Below are 26511 nucleotides of genomic sequence, written 5' to 3'. Positions count from 1 at the left end.
TTTGCAGCAGCACAAAGAGGACGAAAAAATAAAAATCCAAAACTTCATAGAATGTGAGAAGTTGCAATTTCAAACATATACTCCACGGGCAAGCATATTATCGAAAGGAAGGTAATAATCTCATAGACAGATCAGATGCAGATCAATTCGCTTGGATGTATCATTATCAAAACCAATACCTCAGCAGGAATAGGAAGCCATCCCTCTCTTTATTTGGGGCAGCACAGAAACAAGTATATAACTGCTAGCTGCCTTTTTTTTCTTTTTTCTTTTTTTTTTTTTTTTTTTTGGAGAGAGAGAGAGAGAGAGAGAGAGAGAGAGAGAGAGAGAGAGAACTTTATTAAACCAAAACAAAAGAAAAACAGCAGCAGCAACGCAAAGCTGCCGACGCAACCTGGCTACATCCCAAGAAAATCAAGATTACATCCCTTAAGCTTAGAAACATTAGAAGCCCATTGAACGACAAGAAACCTAGCCCTTTGTGAAATACCTCCGCCGATTTGCTTTCATTCCTAAAGCATCCTGCGTTTCTTTCTTCCCACACGGCCCACCAAACTGCAAGCAACGACATTCTCTACAGCAACTTCTTAGCCTTCCCTAAGCCCACTCCATGCCAAGCAAGCAAGATATCGCCCACCACCATCGTGAACAACCAAGAAACTTTGAAGCAAGCTAGGATATCTGACGAAATCAACACAATACACGAGCAATGCACAAAGAGATGATCAACATAAACGAATATTTGGAATAATTATCGCTCTTTTCCAAAGGTTATCAACAATCAAGACCTTTTTTCTTCCAACCACCCGCCCAAAAGCAGCTATCTTTGGAGGGACTTCATAATGCTAGACGAAGTTGGTATGCACCACCTCCCCACACCTTCAATCCACACAAAAGCAGGAGTAAAAAGACCAAACGGAGAAAGAGCCAGACTTTTCAAGTCTCCAAACCATTATATCCACGGAGGGAGCTACTGAGAAGCAAAGATGAATGCAATCCAAAAGGGCCACGAATTCTTCTACCTCCTCATCCAAAGAAACTGCCTACATGGGGGTTCCCATATCACCACATCCCCGATAGTAGAGAAGCAGCCGGCCACTACCACGGAAGGATTTGGAGTAAGATAGAAGTTATGGGGAAAATCAACTTTCAAGGGGGAGGACCCCACCCAAACATTTTCCCAAAACCGAATTCTCTCTCCATTCCGTAGGGAGAACCCAACACCACCTAAAAACACTGACTTCACAGAGGACAACCCTCTCCACCAAGCCAATGCTCTATAATTAGAGAATTCCCTAGTCCACCAACCTTCCTCTGAGCACTATATTAACACACGCACACACACCCCACACACTCATGCCGCAATGGGATTTCACCACCAATGGATACTCGAACCCTTGACTGGGTGTTGAAACTCCAAAGCCACTTTCCAAGCAACATCATAATGACTTCCTTACAAAGCACCCCATCTTCATCCCCAAACCTCCAAAGCCACTTTCCAAGCAACGTCATATTCATAAATTTAAGATCTTTTATACCTGCACCACCATCTTCATATGCCTTGCAAACTTCATTCCACCCCACCAAGTGAAATCAATTTTTATCCTCTGCCCCTTGCCACAAGAAATCACCCCTTAACTTTTCAAGCCTCAAGAGCACCGACACCGGACACTTAAAAAGCGACATAAAGGAAGGAAGATTTGATAGCAAATTGAGATATTTGGAAGATTCCAAGTCTAACCTCAAATGTTCTCAATATTGATTTAGGAAAAAAAAAAAAAAACAGGAGAAGAAATCCTGCCTGGCTGAAAAAGTTGGGACTTCCAAATACAGCCTTAGTCGAAGTTTTGGATAGTACGAAAAGTTATCAAGATAGAAAAGACATTTGATCAATCCATATATGAAGCGATCCAGAGTATAATCGCATTTGCACATTGTTTACAGCAATGTTTTTCCTCTCATCAAAATCTCTCTTGAGATTTGACTCTTTCGGCAAGAAATCATCCAGACCATCCAGTCCAACTGGTGCAAACGTCCTTGTTGCGCATTTGTTCGACTGTTTAAGAGTTGGACATTCAAAATGACATATGTGAGGTTGAACCCACCACCAAGTCCATGCAAACCAAAAACCACCTTATACCAACTATGCAATGGGCCTTGGTTATTTAATTCCTACTATTTTATTTATTTATATGTGTGCTGAGTTTAACCCGTCAAATCACCAGTTGAACCTGTTTTGGACCCAAATGCCAACAGAAATGAGAGGGTGTCCAATCCGGGTTTTAATTCATTGGTTTCACCCAATACTAATGTGGTTCTGTACATTGTAGTGCGACTTGCTGGTGAACTGAAACCAATACTAATTTCATGGGATAACTAATTTCTTTCTTCACCAATACTAAGTAAACTGGGTGGAGTCGACTCGTTCTCAACAATATTTTTTAGAGAGAGTGGATGGGATCATTGTCTTTATCAGTGTTTTAAGTATCAACGATATCGAACGATATATCCCACTATATATCTTGTATCTCACCAGTGCAATACAAAATGCACAAGTAGTGTGATATATCTTACATGTTCAATTCGGTAAGCATTTTCAATTTTCAATCCTTTTTTCTATAAATCATGTTAAATTTGTGTCGAATCATTATTTTGAGATTTGGAGGAGATGGGCCGAGTTGCGGAAAATTGTAAAAATAAAACTTTCTAATTTCTCGCAAATCAGTTGCAATCTTTGTGTCCAAACATAAAATCAAACATGAATGTAACTTGATTAGTGATTTTATTTTTTTTCCTTTTGAATGTATTGCTTGTGTTTCCACATGTCTTCTTGCATTTATAAATTATTATAAATTATATGAATAAACTTTGAATATACTTGCATCAATTCAGCTAGACATTGCATAGTTTAGGACCTCATACAAAGAAAACTTATTATGTGCACTTGTTTTTTATAATGTTTTGATTTATAACTGTGTATTGATGTTTTTTTTAACAATCACTAAAGTTTTGTTGAAAAATCCGACCAACTTCCTAATGTTTCCCCATGATTCCAACAACAATGATACATTATGTGATACAACCGATATATCCCATGCAATAACTGATATGTATCCATATCCCAAGGTTGCGATATGTAACGCGATACCGATATTTCGAACACTTGTCTTTATCAAGGTCTTAAGCCACTTAATGCAGGGGCATTTCCACACCGGGCTTAAGTGGGGTGGCCTTTGAGATGCAGGGGCAGACTCAAGGTGGGCAGCCCATGTGAGGCAGGACTCACCTGTATGAGGCAGGTGGCTCGTGTGAGGCAGTACCCATGTGATGTAGGGCCCACGAGGGGGGTTCGACTGAGGTCCTAACCCATGGGATGTGGGGCCTAGGCTATGAGATAAAATGGATTAATTTGCCATGCTCTATCAGTTCGAACTTTTAGAGCAAGTGGTTAATTGTCCTGCATCAAAGTAGTATCAAAGCGGGAGGTCTTGTGTTTGAGACTCCTCACCGGGGGCGATTTATGCAGGGGCATTTTCACACCGAGCTCTATTGGGGTAGCCTGTGGGATGCGGGGACACACTCAGGATGAGCGGCCTGTGTGAGGTGGGTAGAGTTGTACACGAGTCGAACTGACTTGAGCTTGGCACAGCACGACTTAGCTCGGCTCAATCCTCGAGCCTGACTGGCCAGCTCGGCTTGGTTCGGTCAGCAGCTCAAGCCAGTTCGAGCCGAGTTCAAGACTATGCAGCATTTTCTCAAACACATGAAGTGCACCTTCAATCTCTGATAGTTTGCAAAACAGCAGTAGCAGTTTACAAGTATTTCATCAAACACTCAATAGGCGACATCAAAATCAAGATTCAAGCGTAGTTTTATCATGTAATGTTTGAAAAAAAAAAAAAAATTAGTGGGGTAGCCTATGGGATGTGGGGACACACTCGAGATGAGTGGCCCGTGTAAGGTGGGTAGAGTTGTACACGAGTCGAACTGACTTGAGCTTGGCATAGCTCAACTCGGCTCGGCTCGGCTCGGCTTAGTTCGGTCAGCAGCTCAAGCCAGTTCGAGCCGAGTGCGAGACTGTGCAGCATTTTCTCAAACACATGAAGTGCACCTTCAATCTCTGTTAGTTTGCAAAACAGCAGCAGCAATTTACAAGAATTTCATCAAACACTTAGTAGGCGACATCAAAATCAAGATTCAAGCGTAGTTTTATCATGTAATTTTTTTTTTTTTTTTGTAGTGATTTGTTTCATATCCATACCTTCCTTGCCACCGGCCAATCCCACAGAGAATGTATCCAGCCAAAACAACACTTCGTTGAGTCATTTCATCAAACACTTGGTGAGCAACATCAATATCAAAATAACCAAGTCACCGAATTAGTTTGATTCGAGTTGAGGTTCGATCCAAGTCGATTCAAGCTCGGCCAAGCTCAAACTCGGCTCGAAATTTTTTCGAGCTCCAAAAATCTGCTCAACTCAGCTCAAACTCAGTTTCAAACCAAGTCGAATCGAGCTTTTTCGAGTCGAGTCGAGCAAGTTAACCGAGCTAACTCAGTTCATGTACAGCTCTTGAGGCAGGTGGCTCATGTGAAGTGGAACCCATATGAAGTGGGGCCCACGAGGGGGGTTTGACCAAGGTCCTAACCCATGCGATGTGGGTCCTGGGCTATGAGATAAAGGGATTAATTTGTCATGCTCTATCAATTCAAGCTTTTAGAGCAAGTGGTTAATTGTCCCGCATCACCACTCCACTATCTTGGCCATTTATGTTGATGATATTGTTCTCACTTGGGATAGTGAAAGTAGGATTGCAAAAGTGTAGTAGTTTCTACAAGGTGTGCCAAAGCAGTTATGTAACAGGCAACAACCATTACATAATGGTTTTGGTGATTGCAAGGTGTTCCGTATCCATTACGATACGGCTGTAACTGATGATACTTATAAATAACAGTCACGACCATAATGCGATACGGGGTGAAATGGGGCAATTGATTTTTTGGGACAGTATCAGCAGTTACGGGACATAACGACAGTTTCCCCCATAACAATCTTAAAACGGCTATTCTTTTCTATTTAAATATATTTCTCCTCATTTTTTCACTTTTTTCACTTCAAAAACTTCCTAGATTGTTCTATAGCAAATTTTGACCACTCTTAATATATTTTTTAGGATTAAAACCATAGAATAAAGTGATTTGGGCGAATAGAAGCTTCAAAGTCCACTTTCTCAAAAAATTGAAAAAGTGGTATTTATGCCTCTTTTTTTAATTTCTAGTTATAATGCTTGATTGTGATGTGTAAATATTAGAGATACATAACCATGTTCATAAATTCACCAGACAACCAGATACAACACCCACACCAAAAAGTGGACCGTTACTCTACCTTAAACATATTCAAAACATAAATAAATAAATATATATATATATATATATATATATATATATATATGTTTTGACTATAAGGAATATTCACATTATTTTGGATTTTCTAAATATTTTTCTAAGAATTTTACAAGCAAAAAAAAAAAAAAAAATCAACCGTGACAGGGGAATTGAAACAGTCGTTACGCCCTCATATCGACTATTATAGGCAGCCAATACATGTATCACTAAAGGTGGTGACGGTTACGACACCCGTTATTGACATGGAATACCTTGGGTGGTGCCCATTATATAATACAGGGAAGGAGTGGACACCCGTAAAAAAATTGTGCTATTATTGCCATTACCCCCATAGCGGTCATAAACAACTAGTTTTTTCTTTCTTATTTCTTCATAAAACCAGTTAAAACGCCTCCTTTTCCATTTTTTTCCCTCCATTTTCTTCAATTTTTACAGTTCTTAGAGCTTTCCTAAGATAAATTCTGACACTCTTTCCACGCTTTGTGGATTTAAACACTTGATTTACGCAATTCGAAATCAAACCAAATCTCTATGGGATCATTTTGGAGAAAAATACGAAGAAAGAGGTTAGTTTCAATTTTTTTAAATTTCTTGGTAGATTAGATGTAAGATGGATACATTTATAGATTCATGAAGTAGATTAGGAATTTCAATCAGTTTTTGTATTTGTTTTCTATTTTCTGTTGATTTGCACATGAATAGTGAATATAATGAAAAATTCCTAAAGTCAATTAGGCATTTTAATTGGTTTTTATATTTGTTTTCCATTTTCTGTTGATTTACACATGAACAGTGACTATAATGAAAAAATTCTTTAAAAAATTATTAATTTTTTTGTCAATATTGATATTCTTGCATGAATAGATCTACGATGATTACATTTACAAATTCATGCGGTAGATTAGGCATTTTAGTAGTTTTGTATTTTATTTTTATTTTTAAATTTTCTACTGATTTATGCATGAACCATGACTATAATGAAAAATCCCAAAAAAAAATAAATAAATAAATAAATAAATAAAACCTTTTTTTATTCAATATTGATTGTTTCTTGCTAGAATAGATATAGGATGAATACATTTACATATTCATGCAATAGATTAGGCATTTTAATCAATCTTTGCATTTTTTTTAATTCTATTTTCTCATGATCTAACACATGAACAGTGACTAATGAAATATCCCAAAAAAAAAAAAAAAAATGTCCAATATATATATTGCTAGAATAGTAGGACGAATACATTTATATATTCATGTAATGGATTAGGAATTATATCTCTTTTTTCTTTTGTATTTATTTTATTTTCGGCTGATCTACAAAAATACAGTAACTATGATGAAAAATCCCCTAAAAATGTACATTCTTCTGAATTTTAACACATTATCCATGGTAGTTATATAAAGGGAATTTTACAAAAAAAAAAACCTACCAACTTAATATAGAATTTATATTCCAGTACCTTTTGCAAAAAGGTTTTCAATATGCTACCTCACTAATCTAAGTAATTATCCTAAAGGTGCGTTCCATTAGATATATTAACGGCGGCTCAAGTTGGCCATGTGAGCAAAGGGGCCAGTGGCTCGGGTGGGCCCCACCTTGATGTTTCTATAAAATCCACCATGACCAACAAGTGTGTCAACCCTTGTTAGGCCCAAGGCCCAAAACTCAACTCCATCTGTGATTCAAGTGGACCACACGATTGGAAACAGTGTATAGGGCAACGCTCACCCTCCAAATTGTTTCCCTTGGTGTGGCCCACCTGAATCATGGATGGGCCTAACTTTTGGGCCCCGGGCCTAAATTTTGGTGTGGCATATAATGGTTGCAGTGGGTTTCATATAATCATCACAATGGGCCCTATAAAAAACAAGAGTGGATGTCTCTCTCTCTCAATTGTTTCCTTTGGTATAGCCCACCTGAATCACAAGTCAGCATCGTAGGAGTACACATCTAATGGTAGAATTGGATCTTACATATACAACCTGGTAGGCCCCATCAAAAATCAAGGGAGGGTGTCCCATGAAATTCCCTTTTTTTAGTATATCAGTGGAAATATCTTCTTTTTTTGGAACAGTTGTTAGAACTTATTTTTCACAGGGCCTACCGCGATGTGTTTGTGAAATCCACTCCAATTACCATGTGCAATCCCAGGTTAGGTCCATGGCCAAAAAACTCAAGCCAACCTGTGATTCAAGTGGGCCACACCAAAGGAAAACAGTTGGGAGAGAGATGTCCACCCTTGATTTTTACAGGGCCCACCGTGATGATTATATGAAATCCATTCCAACCATTAGTTGCCACATCGAAATTTAGGGTTAGGACCCAAAAATCAGGCTCATCCATGATTCAAGTAGGCCACACCAAAGGAAACAATTTGGGGGTGAGCATTGCCCTGTACATTATTTCCAATCATATAGTCCACCTAAATCACGAATGGATCTAAGTTTTGGGCCCTAGGCCTAATAGGGGGTGACACACCTTGTGGCCAAGGCAGATTTCACATAAATATTAGGGTGAGGTCCAACCGAGCCATAGGCCCCTTTCCTCATATGGTTGAGTCAACATTCTCACCAAAAAGTGGACCGCTACATCATCATAAACATGGTCAAAACCAGACACACACACATTTGGCATACTAGAGTTAAGACTCTCTAATCTGATCTTCATCTCCCATCAAGTCATCATGTCTTTCTTCCCAATCTTCTTCTTTGAAACCCAAGTCTAATGAGCCAAGATGGAAGTACGGGCATTACCAAAACGCTTCCAAAAAAAAATCATATATAGTATGCGATTTTTACATATTTATAAGTGCCAATGGCATTGTCTGGCATACACAACACCTTAGACAATATCCAGAATCAAATGCAAGAGCATGTCCTCATGTTACTCCAGAGTCAGAAAGAAAATCATGGAGTATATGGACAAACATGCTAGAAAAAGGCATGACAATTTGGTTCTTCGAGAAGAATTTATAGAATTTGAAGCCTATGAGGATATTGGTGTCAATGTTATTAATGTGGATGATACCACACTTGCATTCATGGGGCAATCTAGACCACCAGCACCCAAAAGACCTCATGGGCATGGGCCAATGGATAGGTTGTGTAAACACATTCCAAGGATGTGGTTGACCAAAGGTATAAAGGTAAAGGACTCGCACAAACAACACTAGAAAACCGCTATAAAAATAAAAATAGAAAAACCATATCTCAATATATTGTTGAGTGGTTATACCAAGTCGGTGTTGCTTCCAACATCGTTAAATTGAAAAGTGTCAAAGCTATAGTGGAAGCAATAGGTCGATTTGGAATTGGACTTGAGCCCCGATCGTATCATGAAGTGAGGAAAACTTGCCTAAAAATGAGGTTAAGTTTACTAGAAACTTTTTCGCCAAATACAAAGATACATGGAAAATCTATGGAGGAACATTAATGGCCGATAGATCTTATCGTAATCCAACTGGGACTATATTTTTAAAGTCCGTGAATTCATTGGCCCATTCCCACATGGCCTAATATTTATTTAAATTATTTGAGAGTGTAATTGAAAAAATAAGAGAATATATTATCCAAGTTATCACGGACAACATAGCCTCCTATGTTGTCATTGGTCGGCTTTTTATGGAGAATAGGCCCTGTTTACTTTAGACTCCATGCGTGGCACATTGTTTAGATTTAATGTTAGAAGATGTGAGTAAGTTATATAATAAAGTGATTGCTAGGGCTAGAAGAATAATTATCTTTATGGATAAACAAACTCTTCTTATCCACTCCATCACATTAGAAAATACATTAGTTGTAATTTCCTTCGTACAGCCGTCACTCTATTCACAACAGTCTTTTTAACTCTACAAAGGTTGTATATAGAAATAAAAATTAAATCTAAACTTAAAAGTTTTGTAGTGTCGGTCAATTGGAATAATGAGCCCTGATCAAAAAACAACGAAGGGAAGTTAGTCCAATGAACAACCCTTTTGCAATCATTTTGGACACAATTGCTAAAGGCACTGAAATCATCGGAACCCTTAATAGGTGTGTTAAGATTGGTGAACGATGATAAGAAGACACCAATGAGCTACATCTATGATATAATGGAAATGGATATAAACAAATTTATTGACACTTGAATTACAGAAACGTGATTATAGGCCTAAATTGGATATTATAAATAAGAGATAGGGCAGACAAATGTGATTTCTATTGTATTCAGCGACCTACATCCTTAATATGACCGTATTCTTGGTTTCCATTTATTAGAGTAACATAGAAGCGACCCATATGGTAGGCTTTCTTGATGTTTTGCAGAGAATAGTTCCAACTAAAGATAAACATGATAGGTTTTCTACTTTACTGGACTTATACATGAAGCGCCCGAGAATTTTCTCAAAAGACATAATCATCAGGCATAGTGATGCAGGACAACTAACCACTTGCTCTAAAAGCTCAAACTGATAAAGCGTGGCAAATCAATCCCTTTATCTCATAGCCCAGGCCCCACATCCCATGAGTTTGAGCCAAGCCTTGGCTAAACCCCCCTCGTGGGCCCCACATCACATGGGTTCCGCCTCACACAAGCCACACGCCCCACACGGGTGGGGCTTGCCTCACACGGGCCGCTCACCCAAGTGTGCCCCTACAAGCCACCCCACTCGAGCCCGGTGTGAAAATGCCCCTGCATTACATAGACTATGAAATTGTCAAGTATAAACGTCTTAGCGAGTTGCTCTAGCTTAGAAATGATTTATTACAATCTATTAATCTACAAAGTCTAACTTAACTTTAACTGTTATTTGCATAGCTGGCTGGTGGTCAATGTATGTAGTGGACCCGAACAAGAAAGATCTAGCACCAAAAAAGCTAACCATGAAAATTATTGGCCTTACATGTTCTACCAGCAGCTGTAGCGCAACTAGAGTACATTTGAGTCAATAGGATTTTCAATTCACGCCTCAAATGGTGAATTTAGACTAAAGAGTAAATATTAAAACTTAAAAATAATTGACTATCACTAACTCACTTCCAATTGGACTATTATACAGATTTCCACCAAAAAAAGAATCATCTTGAACAAAAGAACCTAAATGACCCGATATTCGTCCAACAAAACCAAAAGTTGCGAGAACAATTCCAAACTGGGTGAGAAAAGCATGGTTTCTATGATCCCATATGTGTAGATGATTTGGAGGCAAACATTGAGTGGCTTTGAGAGAGAGAGGATCCGGTCTGCGCAAGTGAAAACCTAACATGGGCCCAAGTAGAAGATGTCGCATTTAGATCGGCACCTGGGGAAAGTTCTTCAACTCGAAGGCGGAGAAGAAAGGCGAGTAGTAGCACAAGGCCTGGTAATGGTCAATGCCAACAAGTAGGCGAGATTGAGGAGATACAAGAAAAAATGATTGACCATTAGATGTGGATAAACTAGCGCAAGCCAATGATGAAGAAATAGAAGAAGATGAAGTATATGTAAGAGGAAGAGATGACTTTGATTACAATGATGATAAAAATGATGGTGGTGGTGATGTTGTGCCACAATGATTAGGGATCAATGTCCATAGTATTTTAAATTTTAAATCTTGAATTTGTTAGTCATTAAGTTCTAACTAATTTGTAGTTGGTAAATTCTATTTTGTAATTGTATTTGTAACTTAAGTAACCAATAAAATTTCTATGTTTGTAGTTTTTAATTAGTTATTTGTTAGTTAACTTGTTGATTGTTATAGATGGTCTGATAATCATTTAGATGTAAATATAATCATGCGATGTAACAAATTATAATGAAATAGGTGGGAAAACAAAAACAAATCCAATCACTTGTAGACAGATTTTCATAATTTTCTAGAATTTTTACGATTTTTCCATTTTTCCACTTTTTTAAAACTTTTTCAAGAAAAAATGGGGCTGAGTGATCGCTTATGCGATTATGCGATCAGCCCAGCCCCATGGCTCAGGATCGCTTGTGTGATTTGACAACATTGGGCTTACTGAAATACTTCTGTGGGATTGAATGCTTCGTGGGGTACTTCTTTAAAAGAAAAAAAAAAAAAAACGTAGAAGAAGAACAAAAGAAAAGAAAGAAATACTTCCTTGGGATTGAAGTTGCTTAATCGAAAGGTGACATTTTTGTATCTCAACAGAAGTGCACTAGAACTTCATGAGACTAGAATGTTTGGTGCTTGACCTATATCAATACCTATCGAATAAAACCAATATCTTTGTCCAATAGAGTCCACGGTTCTTCATGAGTCACGCAGGTAACAGCACTTGGGAAGATGATTTACTTACTATTACTCGACTTGACTGAGCATATACAGTAAGCATGGTCAAGCAGTTTATGCAGTCTCCTTGCTCTCATTATCTTAATGATGTGCATCAGATTCTCAGTTACTTGAAATCAGCTCCAAGAGAGGGAGCGCCAAAATTACATACACACTCATCCCAAATATTAAACCCTTAATACATAAATGTAGCCCAAAACATAAGCAAGCAGACACTCTCTACTGTGACAACCACCTATCATTTCTCTTTCCTCCATATAAAGCTTCAACCCTTTCCTCACTAACGTTGGCAATGAAGAACATGTTATCAACCATGGTTGAACATGGGAACTAGTGTCTTTCATCTTTTGAAGACAAAATGTCAACAAATATTTGTAGTCAACCTCTAGTTTGTGGTTACTGAAGTGTGAAGCGAAACATCAACAGATTCAGGTGCAGGAGCAGGGAAGTGTGTGTTTTAGTTAGCAAGTATAAACAACTAGGAAACTTGAGCCGGAGCGTGTCTGAAGTGGGATTTGGAGCTGGAGCAGCACCTAGTTAGAAGGATCATGCAACTAACTCACGTTCACGCCGCCAACAGTAACAATGACTGCCTCGTTGCATTTGTAATCTTTTAAGACCAAGGGATTTAGGCTAGAATACAATGTTAGTTTTGAATTATTTAAAAGTGGTGACTCTTCAAACATACATATGGCATAGTTGTACCGCAATCCAGATCCTCCAAAATCGTGACCCAACAATGGATGGAGCATAATAACAATAAATTGCACTGAGAAGATAATATTACCCATCTGATTTTTCCCTTGAAATGTGTACCACTCGCTACTTTACTTTTAACCATCCATTTGATACCCATTAAATGGATGGTTAGGATTGCTTGATTATTATGATTTTAGAATATGCTCCATCCACAATGGGACCCACAATTTGGATGTTTTGGATAGCTATATGTCAGTGCCACGTGAGGATAAGTCACCACCATTTTTTAAATTGGTGCAAAACCAATACAGGAGTCTAGCCCAATAAACTATTGGCTCGAGGCACAATGGAAATAATTTGCACACACCACCAAAATGTTCTCTATATGATATGGGATTGATAACAAAGAAATATTTTTATTGTTATCAATATCATCATATCTCATCAGATAACAATATCGCTTTAAAAAATGTCCCATACAATTTGGAATCACCCAAGTCGCATCTGTTTCGGTCCGAAACGATATCAATCACCAAATCGAAACAAGACCAAAACCAACCAAAACAAACTGATACAAACCGATACAGGGCGAGTTGTACAGGTTTTGCTCCCCGGGTGGGTCACACTCCAAAAACACTACTTAAACACATAGATAACATTGCTTCCTCCCACTGCCTTTTGCGATATCCGACCTTTACATCAATTGGGACATGGTTGTTAACAACAAAGAGGTGATCATTAACATTTGGTGGGTTTTTCTTCTATTTTTGTCATGCCTAGAAAGCTCGTCTAGCATCACATGCTAGAGATCTTAATTATTTGCCAATTTTCCTTTTAGGATAATGCACAATAGTTAGGCTAAAGTCCAATGTTGGGTATGATTGTGTTGCCATGCGAGTGGTGTTTTGTCCCACAATTGCAGTCAATAATCTGTCCACGCATACCCGAAATTTTCATCCCTTTTGAACCTAAAGCATCTTCAAACCTGCCAACTTCCCAACCGAAATTTCATAACCCACTAGAAATGGGACTTCTTTAGTCTTAAGATGCCTGAAGGACAAAGCGAGATATTGAAGATGTTGCAAGTTCAAACAAAAAACATGGATGTTTGGCAAGATTAAATGCTTGCTAAGTCACAAGGTGACATATTTAGAAAAAGAGTAATGCTACATGGAAGGGGGGGTAAAGATTATCTATGGAAGTCATTAGCAGTATTTCAAATAGCGCCCGTAGCATAGCGGTAGCGTACGCTATGTAGCGTAGCGTGACCGTAGCGCTACGTAGTGTCCCAAATAGCGTAAATCGCCTATAGCGTACGCTACAGGGGTCGTAGCATACGCTACAGCTACGTAGCGCGTAGCGTCCGTAGCGTAAGCTACGATGTATTTTTTCACTATTTTTTTTTTTTTTTTTTCACGTTTTCTTTGTTTCTAATGTTGAGGAATGTGACACTTGTATTATACTTGATACTTTTAACCTATGGGATTTTTATTTCTTTTCATAATTGTGACTTATGGTTTCAATTAGACATTATTAATTAAAGTGGTCGCTTACAAAGTTGTTGATGTGATAATTATTTGATTTGGCCTGTATATGTGGATTGGCTTTTGATAAATGATAACTAATAACTTTTTTTAACATGCTTATAATTGATAAAATGAATCATCTTTTAGGCATTTTTATATTTTTTTTCCTTTTTTTTCACTATTTATTATATTTGTCCTATTTTTAAATTAAAAAATAGAAGTATCATGTAGCTTACGCTACACGCTACGTATTTACGCTACACACTATAGAGGGCTGAGCGCTACGCATCACGCTACCACTATTTAAAACACTGGTCATTAGAATTTGGTATCCGACAAAGAATTACGAAGTTGTCAAAGTGGTGATATTTTCCCAAGTGCGAAGAATACTCTACTTGGCATTACCATTTCACTTATTCCTTCGGAGTTTCTTAATTTTTCTTTTTCCTTTTCCTTTGTTTTTTTCTTTCGTGACTTAATTCCTTCATAGACAAGTACTTGAAGGATGTATGGTACAAGGTCACGCCCATAGACCATTGTCATCTAAGATCTAAAAGGCAATGGACATAGCATCAAAATGCCAACCATAACGAGAAGAAGAATACTTGTGCATTTGTAATGGATGCAATAAGATTGACGCTGATGCCTATGAGTTCTGCTTCTCCTTTAAGCCTCTAAAAGGACAATAATTGAAGAACTAACCAAATGAAATGGTAGAATCTAAAGAAGCAATGCCTGAAAATCCAAAGCAAGCAGTTTGTGAGGAACGGGACAGTCTGTGATGATGAACGCCAAGCATCCACCATTAGATTGTTTGATAGATCCAAGGATGGTGGATCAATTAATACAACTTCAGAAATACAGACCTAGGGATCTACAGAAGAAAAAAACAAACTGATGATTAAACTGCAGATGAATTAAAAATCAACATAGAAGAAGAGATGACTGGTGACTTAACAATCATACTAGTGAATTTAAGGACATCGTGAAAGTTGAGATAGAGGCATTACTCATGCCAACAACAGAGTATGCAGATCAGTGACATGACAAGCCATGAAGCTGATTGCAAGACGGAGGAAGGCAACAAGCTACCATCGACAATCCAATATCAAAGGCAAGCAACTCCATTGGCGTACAAGCAGAAGGCAATGCCAAGGGCATGGAGGGCACAAAAGACACAAGGAAGAAGTGGCAAATACAACACCTTCCCATGTGAAGTTGACAATCCAATGCGTAGGGTTTCACCGTCAATTGCTGTCAAAGCTGGAAATGGCGTGTTACACAGGAAAGATCATGGAGATAGATAAATGTCCTCTCTAAACTCAAGGACATGTTCTTTCCAAGTTGGCAGGAATCAATTCAAGACAGTTCGATCATCCAATGGGAGACCCCTGGACCTGTTGTTGGTCAATCGACAATCAGGCCATCAGACTGCAAATCAAATCTAAATCTAGCCCATCAGAGGATCCTGATTAAACATCCAACAATCCGTATAGAAAAGTTGGACCATCCAGGCATCCACCCACCAGACCACATATCCAGACTACATTGAGAGTCCAGATTGATATGATGAAAGATTAGGACCCTATCGACGGTCATTATCTATATTCTAGATCAGGTCTACTGTCCAACTAGATTTTGGGATGCACAATAACATAAGTTTTATTTAATTAGATGTTAGAATTAATCATGACTAATTAAACAAGGTTCTTGTTAGTATTATGTCATTTATTATGTGGACCACTTTTCAGGTACAAAATGATGTTAGAATGATGTAAAATTAGCCCTTTCTGAAAGCCTATTAAGATGGCTTTCAAACAAGACCAAGATCATGTGATTATGATATCATTGGAGTGGATTCTAGCCAGTTAACAAAAGGCATGCTTTTTTTGTTACAGGATTTAAGGATATTTTAATCATTTATATTTATTTATTAGTATTATTTTTCTTGTAAATAAATGGTTAGGATTAGAACTTAGAAGTAATGGATGGTTAGGACTATATAGTGTTTCTTATTCTTTGAGAAGAAGTATATAAACATGTAAAGACTCTTCTATAAATGGTATTTTGATTATTGAATGAATTCATTTTTGTAAGCATGTCTTGCTTTCATCCCTAGCATGTGTTGCCAAAGGAATAGTTGAGCTCTAATTGGTAGCATCTTAAAGGAAGAGTTTTTCTTTTCTTTTTTAAGTAACAATATTTTATTAAGAAAAGCATTGCTCTAGCACAAAGAATTACATTCCCAAAAGAAGAGAAATTTTACAGTCCTCCATTGCCTTTATACAAGATGCCCATTCCACTACAAGGAGATTTTCCTGGTTGAAAACCTCCCCCGAAAACATCTACCATTTCTTCCCCCCTAAAATGCCCAAAAGCCTGCCATCAACACCAGTCTCCAGGTCATTCTTCTTCTTTTCCCAAGCCCCACACCATGCCATGCCATAAGGAAGTCACCAATTGATCCCGGCATAACCCATGGCACCTTGAATAGATTAAAGAAGCTTGTCCACACCTTTTGAGTGAAAGTGCCGTGAATGAAGAGGTGGAGACAAAGGTTGGAACTTCTTTTCTTCCCACCCTCCCATAAGAAGTTGCACTTCAATCTTTCTAATCTACTCTTTTAAGATTTCGGGCACCTGAATAGAGACAAAGTACAGTGGCATGTTCGACATAGCTGCTTTAATGAGAGTTAATCGATCGCCCAATATGTGGAAGGAAAGGCTCCCAAACAACACCTAAAAGCCACTGCCATCCGCTCAACCTCTTCGTTGTACATCCGGATGACTAACATTTCGCTCTTGACAATATTGAATTTCAATCCCGGCACCATTTCAAAGCATCTAATTAGCTTTCTTAGATTGTCCATCATACCTGTATTTGTGTTGCAAAAGGGAATAGTATCATCAGCAAACTAAAGATGAGAAAATGGTGTCTTCAAAGCATCTACGAGTTGAGCTTTTAAAGTCTCCTAAATCATCTTCTGACCCTCCCTCCCTTTTAATAGAAATAGCATACCATACCGATAAGTTGACATTTAACAGAAATAACATACCACACCGAAGGAGAAATGCAAGTTTTCATCCACCACTGCCATTTCCTATTAAAACCCATGTGCCTCAAGATATAAATTATAAAATGCCAATTCACACAATCATAAGCCCTATCCATATCAGCCTTGAAAAAGAAAGCCCTTCCACTTTTTATGCAATCATTGATAACTTCCTTTGCACCGAAAGGGCCGTCGAGAGCATTTCTACCCGGCACAAAAGCACTTTGAGAAGGAGATACAACACCACCCATCGAGCCACCACCTTATTAGTCTTCCTGCTAATACACTCACCAAAATTTCATAGACGCTCCCACGCAAACCAATGGATATTGAAGGGGTGAGAGAGTGCTTTTGGGGAGAAAAGAGGCATTGAGCCCCTGAAATTGAAAACCTCCAATAGGGTCCTTACTCTTGCTCGGGTGGTAGACTCTCGGGAGTTTCAACTCCCGGTCAGGGGTTCGAGTACCCATAGGTGGTGAAATTCCACCAGCGTGAGTGTGTGGGAGTGTGTGTGCATGTCAAAAAAAAAAAAAAAAACCTCCAATAGGACAATGATGCATCAACTCCACCTGTCTCTCAAAAGCATCAAACCATGCACATGTCAACAAACAACTGAGGTTGTGCTGACCTGACAAAAAAATCAGCACGAGTAGGTGAGGATATGCTGCCATTTGTCTTAAATGTAACCCCAACCGTAGCTAGCATTGGATAGCGCTCCACCTAAAGACACTTGTCTAACTTAACTAGGTGGTGAGACAGGCATAAGCATCATCAAGATAATAGTTGGGCCTGGACTCAAAATGAATTAACTCCGAGAGGCATGACATCATGACCAACCATAAGCCTAGCTCCATGTGTACCCTAGGGATAGGATCCATTGGCACGAAGCATCAAACTCACATCATTGACCATCTCCTCAATGGGGTCCCCAGACAATCCGCATGGGACACCACCTAGCACCCCAGGCACCTTCTCGCACAGATGCTCTACGACCACCAACCACCTCTGAACTCCTAGTCCACGCCCAAAGAGGCTGAGAACAAGCAGGAAAAAAAAAAAACCTTTCACTACTACTTCTGATCAAGCCAGGGTAGAGCTTGACTCCCTGAGAGCCCCCATTTCTAGCAAAACGATGACCGGAAAAGCCAAGCCATCTGCCTCAATGTCTATGACATTACCCACTCGCGTTTAGCAAAACCCCACCTAGGCAAAAGCATAAGAATAATTTCTCTGAAGATAACCTGCCAATTTCAATGGCCTTCCCAAATCAAGAACTGATCTCGACCAACATTAAATCTGTCTAGGCATGAACTGGAATCCCGAGCATACAAATCCAGGTCCCTCTATGTGAGCCTCCATCTGATGGATACCAGTTCTTGGTGCTAGACAAGGAGAGATCATGCTGCAACAGATGATTTGAGGAGAAACAGCCATCTCCTCCTGGAAAGGAAAGACAGAAGGAAGCTCTCGAAAGAAATCCTAGCAAATGAGACATTAGACGAAGACGAATGAAGGCTTATTCAGCCCCTCAGCTATCTCAGAAACGGAGACATTTTGCAAAGACACCACTGGCTCAAGGCTGAAGGGGAGGTCCAATCATCTGCACTCAACAAACATCATCTTAGTCACCTCCAACTCCACATCTTAAGAATAGAAGTGCGCCCCAAGCCAAACCTCTGAGAGCCCACCTTACTCTTCACATTAGCAGTGTGGGAAACAGGCCACTTGAGCTTGAAGTTGGACTACATTAGTTGGCTAGCCACAAGTTCTAAATGATCCTTCCATGCAACTTCACAAACCCTGATTTTCCTGCCGCCGAAATGTCTAGCATCCATCACATCCAATCATTTTCAAGCTTCATCCCTATTCTAGAAGCTTACAAACGCAAAATCATGTTTCTTGACAGAGATCTTGGGTCTACGAAGATGAAAACATCCATAATGGCCCCAAACTTCCTAACAACATCGCTCAGATCTTCAGCTGAAAGAGAGAGAGAGAGGGATGTTCCACAAAGAAGCTACACAGACCCTCCTTGCGGTTACCTTAGTCCACACACCATCTTCCTCACCTTCCTCCATTCAATACTCACATGAGGCCAAAGGAGATCCACTTTTTCTTAATTTTGTATGTATTAATATAATAAAACTATTTTCAAAAAACATACTTCACCCACTTAATTGATGCATTGAGTCCCATGTCAACATGACCAAAGAGACAAACCAAGTCTAGGTCCGGTTTGGGGTTGTCGAACCATTCTCAGATGGTCTGGCTTGTCTTGTGTTTAGAAGGTTTATACGTGTTCACATTTTACTCTCTACCAACTGTATAGATGTACAACAAAAAAAGAAAAAAAAAAAAAAAAAATCAAATTTCAAAATGAATTCCTTATTATTATTTTATTTCAAATGAGGTTTCCATATCGACAAAAACTATTATTTTCTAGTTTATGCAACCACAAATTCCACCCAATTTAACAACCAACAATTGAAATGTTTTTATCAGCAACAACAGAAATTTTCACTAAGTGAGAAAAAGGATTACTGTTTTTTCAAAAGATTTGAGAAAAAGGATTACAAAAAAATACATCGAGGTAATGGATAGGTAATTGCTATACAAATGCCAGATTTCAAAATCCCTCATTAACTTTTTTCCCCTTCACTTGGGGTAATAAGGGGATTTGGAGGTTTTCAACTATTCCATACTAGATTTGAGCAACAAAGCACAAGTGAACCCGATTTTAATCAACCAAAGATGGATCGTAGCCGAAGACAGAGAGAGGGTCGAAGACAGGGCTAGGATCAAAGGTGGAGTGAGGACCGAAGGTGCGATGCAAGAGGGGTTCGAAGGTGGATCAAGGATGAATGTCGCAAGGCGAGAGGTGGGAGAGGCGATAGGAAGAAGGTGAGGACTAAGAGTGGAGGAGAGGGGTGTGAGAGGAAGATCTCGCAGAAGGAAAGGGTTTGAAAGAGGGGATAGAGGCAAGGAGATGGTAAGGATCCATAGATTTCAAGGGAGGGAGGAGAGGATGGGGCTCAACCAGTGAGAAGAAAGGGCACAATTGAAAGGGAGAGGGACTCTTAAGGAAGATGAAAAGGGAGAGGGACTCTTAAGGAAGATGAAATAGGCAGGGTTCGAAATATCGGTATCGCATTATGTATTGCATCCTTGGGACACAAATACGTATTGGTTATCGCACGGGATACATTGTTTGCATCGGGTAATTTATACCACTTTTTGGGAAGCAATGGGAAAATGGTTGAATTTTTCAATGAAACTTCAGGGATTGTTAAAAAAGACCTTAATGCATACTTTTAAATCATAAGATCTCAAAAAAGAAGTGCACATAAGAAGTTTCCTTTATATAGGATCCTAAGTTATGCTCTGTCTGATTGAGCTAATACAACTATATTCAAATTAAATGCATAACATTTAGAGTGTATGTGATGATCATTCCATCAAACCTTCCTAAATACTTCAAAATTAGTCTCAATTGACAGCTAGTTGAAGGGAAATTTCAAAAATAATAATAATTAATTAATTAATTAATTAATTAAAAAATGATTTTAAGTTTTCAAAATTTGACAAAGACTTAACAAATTAGTAGATCAGCCCTCACGCATGCTTGATTTCATGTTTAGAGTGCGACATTGTAAGCAATTTTGGAGAAATTGGGAAACATTTTCCCAATTTTCCCCAATTGGACCACCTACACTCAAATTTCAAATACTTCATTTGGAGAGTATGTAATGATCATTTCATCAAATACTCCTAAATACTTCAAAATTAGTCTTAATTGATAGCTGGTTGAAGGAAAATTTCAAAATAAAAAAAAATAGAGAACATGAAGAACCAATGGATATCAAAATCAAAGCTCCAACTCTATGATTTTTCATGCAAAACATGAAGAACCAATGGATTTGTAACCATTCAACGCTAACTTAACATAATTTCAACGAGAGAGAGAGAGAGAGAGAGAGAGAGATCGGAAATTGAAAATGCTCACCAAATCGAACACATGGGATATATCGGCACTACTTGTGTGTTTCTATCGCATAGGTGGGATACAAGATATATCGTGGGATATATCAGCCAATATCGTCGATATTTAAAACATTAGGTAGAAGGCATAAGGGTCCTATATCGAGTACGGTGGGTTGTGCAGTTAACACCTTGCCGAAGCTTCCCACCTTGTTTGTGGTTAATAGTTCGAATGAATGGTCATAATACAATTTTGGTAGGTTTGAACTCAAAGCAACTAGAAAAATTGGACCAACGGGCGAGTGGCGCGCTCTTCAAGTTCATGGAGGAACATGAGTCTCAAAAGATTCAAGAGGCTAATCACGAGAAGGGTTAGAGATCTCCAAAGGGATGGCACAAGTTGGCTAGTCTTCAGTCTCTACCATTAACATTAATAATAATAATAATAATAATAATAATAATAACCACCACCACTGGAGGTCAACGCCAGCGTCATCATCGTCACCACCACCACCACCATCATCACCATCACCATCACCATCATAATCATAATCATAATCATAATCATAATAATAATAAACTGTTCTAGCACCGTTACGAGCCATTTTTCCGTAACAATAATAATAATAATAATAACCACCACCACCGGAGGTCAACGCCAGCGTCATCATCGTCATCATCGTCACCACCACCACCACCATCATCACCATCACCATCACCATCATCATAATCATAATCATAATCATAATCATAATCATAATAAACTGTTCCGGCACCGTTACGAGCCATTTTTCCGTAACAATCATTACAACCCTGTAATGTGTAATGATCACCACCATTATTGTTACGTAATGGCCAGCAAGATCAGATTGCCAATTAAGATCCTCAACTGGAATGTGAGGGGCATGAAGTGTTTGAAAAAAATAGTCTAGATTATAGATCTTTATCGAAGGGTTAAAGTGCAAATAATTACACTACAGGAAACTAGGCTCCAAGCAGTGGATCAGAAGGTAATGGATTCCATCTCAATTCCAATCATTGGGTAGTATGGGATGTTCGCTTGGCGGGGGGTATTATGGTTGCTTGGAATTCTAAGAAATGGGTGACAGAGGAGTGATGGGTTGGTTCTTTCTCTATTTCAGTGGCATTAAGGGAGGTGGCATCGGGTTTCAGATAGTTGTTCACAACCGTATATGATCCGAACTAGGCCATTCACCGATGTTTGTTGTGACCTAAACTCAATCTAGGAGAGGTGGTCGAGTCCATGATGACTAGGGGCGATTTTAATGTCATTAGATTCTTCACCTACAAATTTGAAGGGTGTTTGCATCGCTTGTAGTATGAGAGACTTTTCTTAATAGGTGGATAGGAATGATTTGGTGAATTTATCGTTGAGTGACCCCAAGTTCACATGGTATGTCAAGACTCAATAGATTTTTGGTTTCTTCCGTGGTATGTCATAAAGACCATTACAGGCCCGTAAAGGTCGTACATAAAAGTAGCAGTGGCAACCGTTACACGTTGCAGCGTCGTAACAACCATTATGGAAAAAATGAGTTGTAACCGCCGCCAACGGCCCATCACACCCCATGTAAAGGCCATAATAGGCCCATGATGGTTTATTACGCGGCAAATACAAGTTTTTCATATTTTTGTCAACGTTACGGGGCAGATATAGGTTTTTTGGATTATTTTTTTCTTTCAATTAAAAAAAGAGATTGTAACGGTTGTTACAACCAGTATCGTAAAGGTACCAGTGGTGGTGGCCATTATGGCCAGCATTACCATTACAGAACACCTTGGTTTCTTCGGTTTGAGCTTGAGAAGTTTTCTTTAGTCCAACAGAGGGACTTCCTAAAGCTAGTGTCTGATCATTGCCAAGTTTTATTAGAAGTCAAGGAGGAGAGTTGAGACCCAAGACTGTTTCGGTTTGAGCTCTTATAGTTAGAAGTAGAGGGCTCAACCACTCTAGTGCGGTCTAGGCAGTGTTTAAATTATCGGCGATATTATCGAATTATAGCCAATAATTTTAATATCGTTGGCCTCTCAATACCGAAAACCCATTATTTTATTTCTCTTCGAGATATCAGCAAAATATCGCCCATTTTTTTCACTTTTTTCTATAATTACAAAAAAAAATAATAATAATAAATAATAAATAAATAAATAATTGCTGACATCTCACTGTTCCTGCCATGAATATCGAAGAGGAAATCAAATCCAAAATCAATCGCAAATATAGAAAAAAAAAAATCAAAAAATATAGAAAATACCTTTTTTCTCTACAATCTATTTGAGTAAAAATAAACTTCAGCCCCTCCAAGGAGTTCGTTGGTGGTCAGATCGAGGATCGATAGGCGGACTTCAAAAATGTAAGAAAAAACCCCAAATACTTCGGATCTTTTGGAGAAAATACTTCGATGACTATGTTCCGGAAAGATCGGAGTTGCCCGTGATGTTAAGGTTATGAAAAATCAAGATTTTTGCTCGCTTATGGAAGAAAAATTGGAACTTAAGATTTGAGGGAGGAGATTTTCGGAAACAAATGCTCTTGTGGAGAAAAGGGGGATTGGTTTCGTTGAGGATCTTATAGAGAAAAAAAGGGGGGGGGGAGTTCCTTTCTTTTTTTAGCAAGCGGATTACATGCCGCTTTGCTTAATATAACTGTGGGGGCCACCTTGGATGTATGTATCTTATCCACGTCGTCCATCCGTTTTTTCATATCATTTTAGGGAATGAACCCAAAATTGAAGCATATCCAAAGCTCAAGTGGACCACACCACAAGAAACAGTGGGAATAATGATGTCCGCCATTGAAACCTTCCTAGGGCCCACAAAGATTTTTATTTGTCATCCAACCTGTTCATAAGATCACACAGCCATGGATGAAGGGAAAGCAAAAATATCAGTGGGTGTTACCCATACCGTGTGGGGCCCACCTTGATGAGTTTTTTTTTTGTATATCTTCATTGTCCATACATTTCCACAGCTCATTTTATGACGTGATCCGAAATCTTGAGTAGATCCAAACTTCAGGTGGATCATACCATTGGAAACAATGGTGGATGACAAATAAATTATTTTATGGGCCCTAAAAGTTTTGAATGAAACCGATTTTTGTATTTTCCCTCCATCCAGGTCTGGTTGACCTTATCGATGGGTTGGATGGCAAATAAACATTATGATGAGCCCTAGGAAGTTCTTAGTGGTGAGAGTTCAATCACCACGCTTTCCTATGGTTTGTCCGTCTCAGATTTGGATTTTCTTAATGTGATGGACAGTCCTATTAGGGGCTCTATTGGCCCACCATGATGTATGTGTTTTATCCACGTTGTCCATCCATTTTAACATAATATTTTAGGGCATAAGACCAAAAATTAGGCAAAATCTAAGGCTCAAGTGGACCACACGATAGGAACCAGTAGGGATTGAATGCCTACCATTGAAAATGTCTTAGGGGCCATAGATCTAAGGCTCAAGTTTTGGATCAAGCTAATATTTATGTTTTCCATTCATCCAGGTCTGCAAGACCTTATGAACAGTTTGGATGGCAAATAAACATCACAATCGGCCCTAGGAAGGTTTCAATAGTGATTATTGTCGCCACCGCTTCATGTGGTGTGGTCCACTTGAGCCCTCAGATCTGCCTCCTTTTTGGGCTCATGCCCTATAATGACCTATCAACATGGATGGACAGTGTGGATAAAACACATACATTATGTCGGGCCCTACAAAGCCCCTGATAGGACCTTCGGTCTCTTACTAGGTCTTTGGGGTAATACCCAATCCAACATCCTGGATCCACCGGTGGTATCCCTGACCATGGGGCCCACTGCAATATATGTGCCTTATATCCACGTCGTCCATCCGTTTTGAAAACTCATTTTAGGGCATGATCCCAAAATTGAAACAGATTCAAATCTCAAGTGGACCATAACATAGGAAATATTGGTAATCAACCACTAAAAACTTCTCATGGCCTACAAAAGTTTTGGATCAAGCTGGTATTTGTGTGGTCTCTTCATCCAGGTATTTTGTACCTTATCAACAGGTTGGATTGTAAATAAACATTCCGGTGGCCCCCGTGGAGTTTTTAATGGTAGGATTCAATCATTACAATTTCTTGTAATATGGTCCACCAAAGATTTGCATATGCTTCATTTGTGGGATCATGACCTAAACTGAGCTTTCAAAATGGATGAACAGTGTGGGTGTAAGGGATATACATCAAAGTGGGCCCCACAATTAGGGATCCACCGACCTCAATGTGTGGGCGTGGTCTGTGGGCCCCACAAGAAAACAATGGTGATTGAATGCTTATCATTAAAAACTTCCTCGGGCCCATGTAATGTTTATTTGTCATCCAACTCGTTGATTAGGTCACATAAACATGGACGAAGGGAAACCACAAATATCAGCTTCATCCAAAACTTTTGTAGCCCTCAAGGAATTGTTAATGGTGGGCATTCAATCATCACTGTTTCTTGTGGTGTGGTCCACATGAGATTTGGATTTGCCTCATTTTTTGAATCATACCCTAAAATGATATGGAAAATTGGATGGACGATGTGGATAAAATACATCATTGTGGGGCCCACAGACCACATCAAGTGGACGTAATTTGCTCCTCTTTTGTTGGCACTTGCCAGTTACCACTTGCAGCTGCTTCTGTGGGGCCCACCATGACGTATGTATTTTATCCATGCCATCCATCCATTTTGAAAAATCATTCTAGGTGATGAGCCCAAAAATGAGATGCTCGAGTAGACCACACCACAATTCATCCATTCTTTTTACAATTTTTTTATTCCTAAATATCCAAATATGTATATTTAGGCATGTTTGTAAGTATCACTGAAAAATTCCACCATTTTCCTCATGTTTCCCCCTTTTTCCCCACATTTCCGGTTATCGACGATATTATCGGCAATAACGATATTATATCTCTATCTCTGGCTAGTGAAACTTGTAGCAATACCAACAACTCGAACACTAAGGAAGATTGTGAGATATTTCAAGGTGGTCTCAAGTCTAAAAGTTAATATCATAAAGAGTGCGAGGTTGGGAGTTACTTTTGTCTAAAGAGGAGGTGGGAAGCTTGGCGAAGGTGTTTGAGTGATCAGTCTTCCCCTATGCATTGGCAAACCAGAGAACCACCTTTTGGGATAAGGTGATCAAAAGAGTAGAGCCGGTTATCTATGCTTGGAAGGGAGATTAGCGTTACTAAAAGTAGCATTATCTAACTTGTCATTCTATTTTGCCTCTTTTCAGATGTCCAATGTCTATTTGGATAAGGCTAAAGGTTGAGACTAGGCTTTTTGTGCCAATGTTCTAATGAAAATCACAAGTTCCACCTATTGAAATGGGAAGACGTATGCAAGCCTTTTGCAGAAAGGGGCAGGTATAAGAGATCTGGACACGATGAATCATGCTTTGCTAGGCAATGGTTGTGGAGGTACGGCACGGAGGGGAATTTGTGGTGAGAGTTGCGAATAAGTAGGGGGTTAAGGAAAGGGGTTGGTGGGTTAAGGAATCCTCACTCTATATGACCTCGAGGTTGTAAAAAGTGATTTC

The 26511-nt window shown here is 39.0% G+C and overlaps 1 protein-coding gene across 3 annotated transcripts in view; it reads right to left on the bottom strand.

Annotated features, from left to right (window-relative positions):
• Window positions 1-26511, bottom strand: part of LOC131251488 (TPR repeat-containing thioredoxin TDX-like) — a 42164-nt gene that overhangs the window by 1169 nt on the left and 14484 nt on the right. The window lies entirely within an intron of this gene.

Source organism: Magnolia sinica, chromosome 7, assembly GCF_029962835.1.
Source record: "Magnolia sinica isolate HGM2019 chromosome 7, MsV1, whole genome shotgun sequence".
Taxonomy (NCBI): Eukaryota; Viridiplantae; Streptophyta; class Magnoliopsida; order Magnoliales; family Magnoliaceae; genus Magnolia; species Magnolia sinica.
Note: the sequence above shows the minus strand (reverse complement) of the source record. Positions and strands in the feature narration are given on the sequence as shown.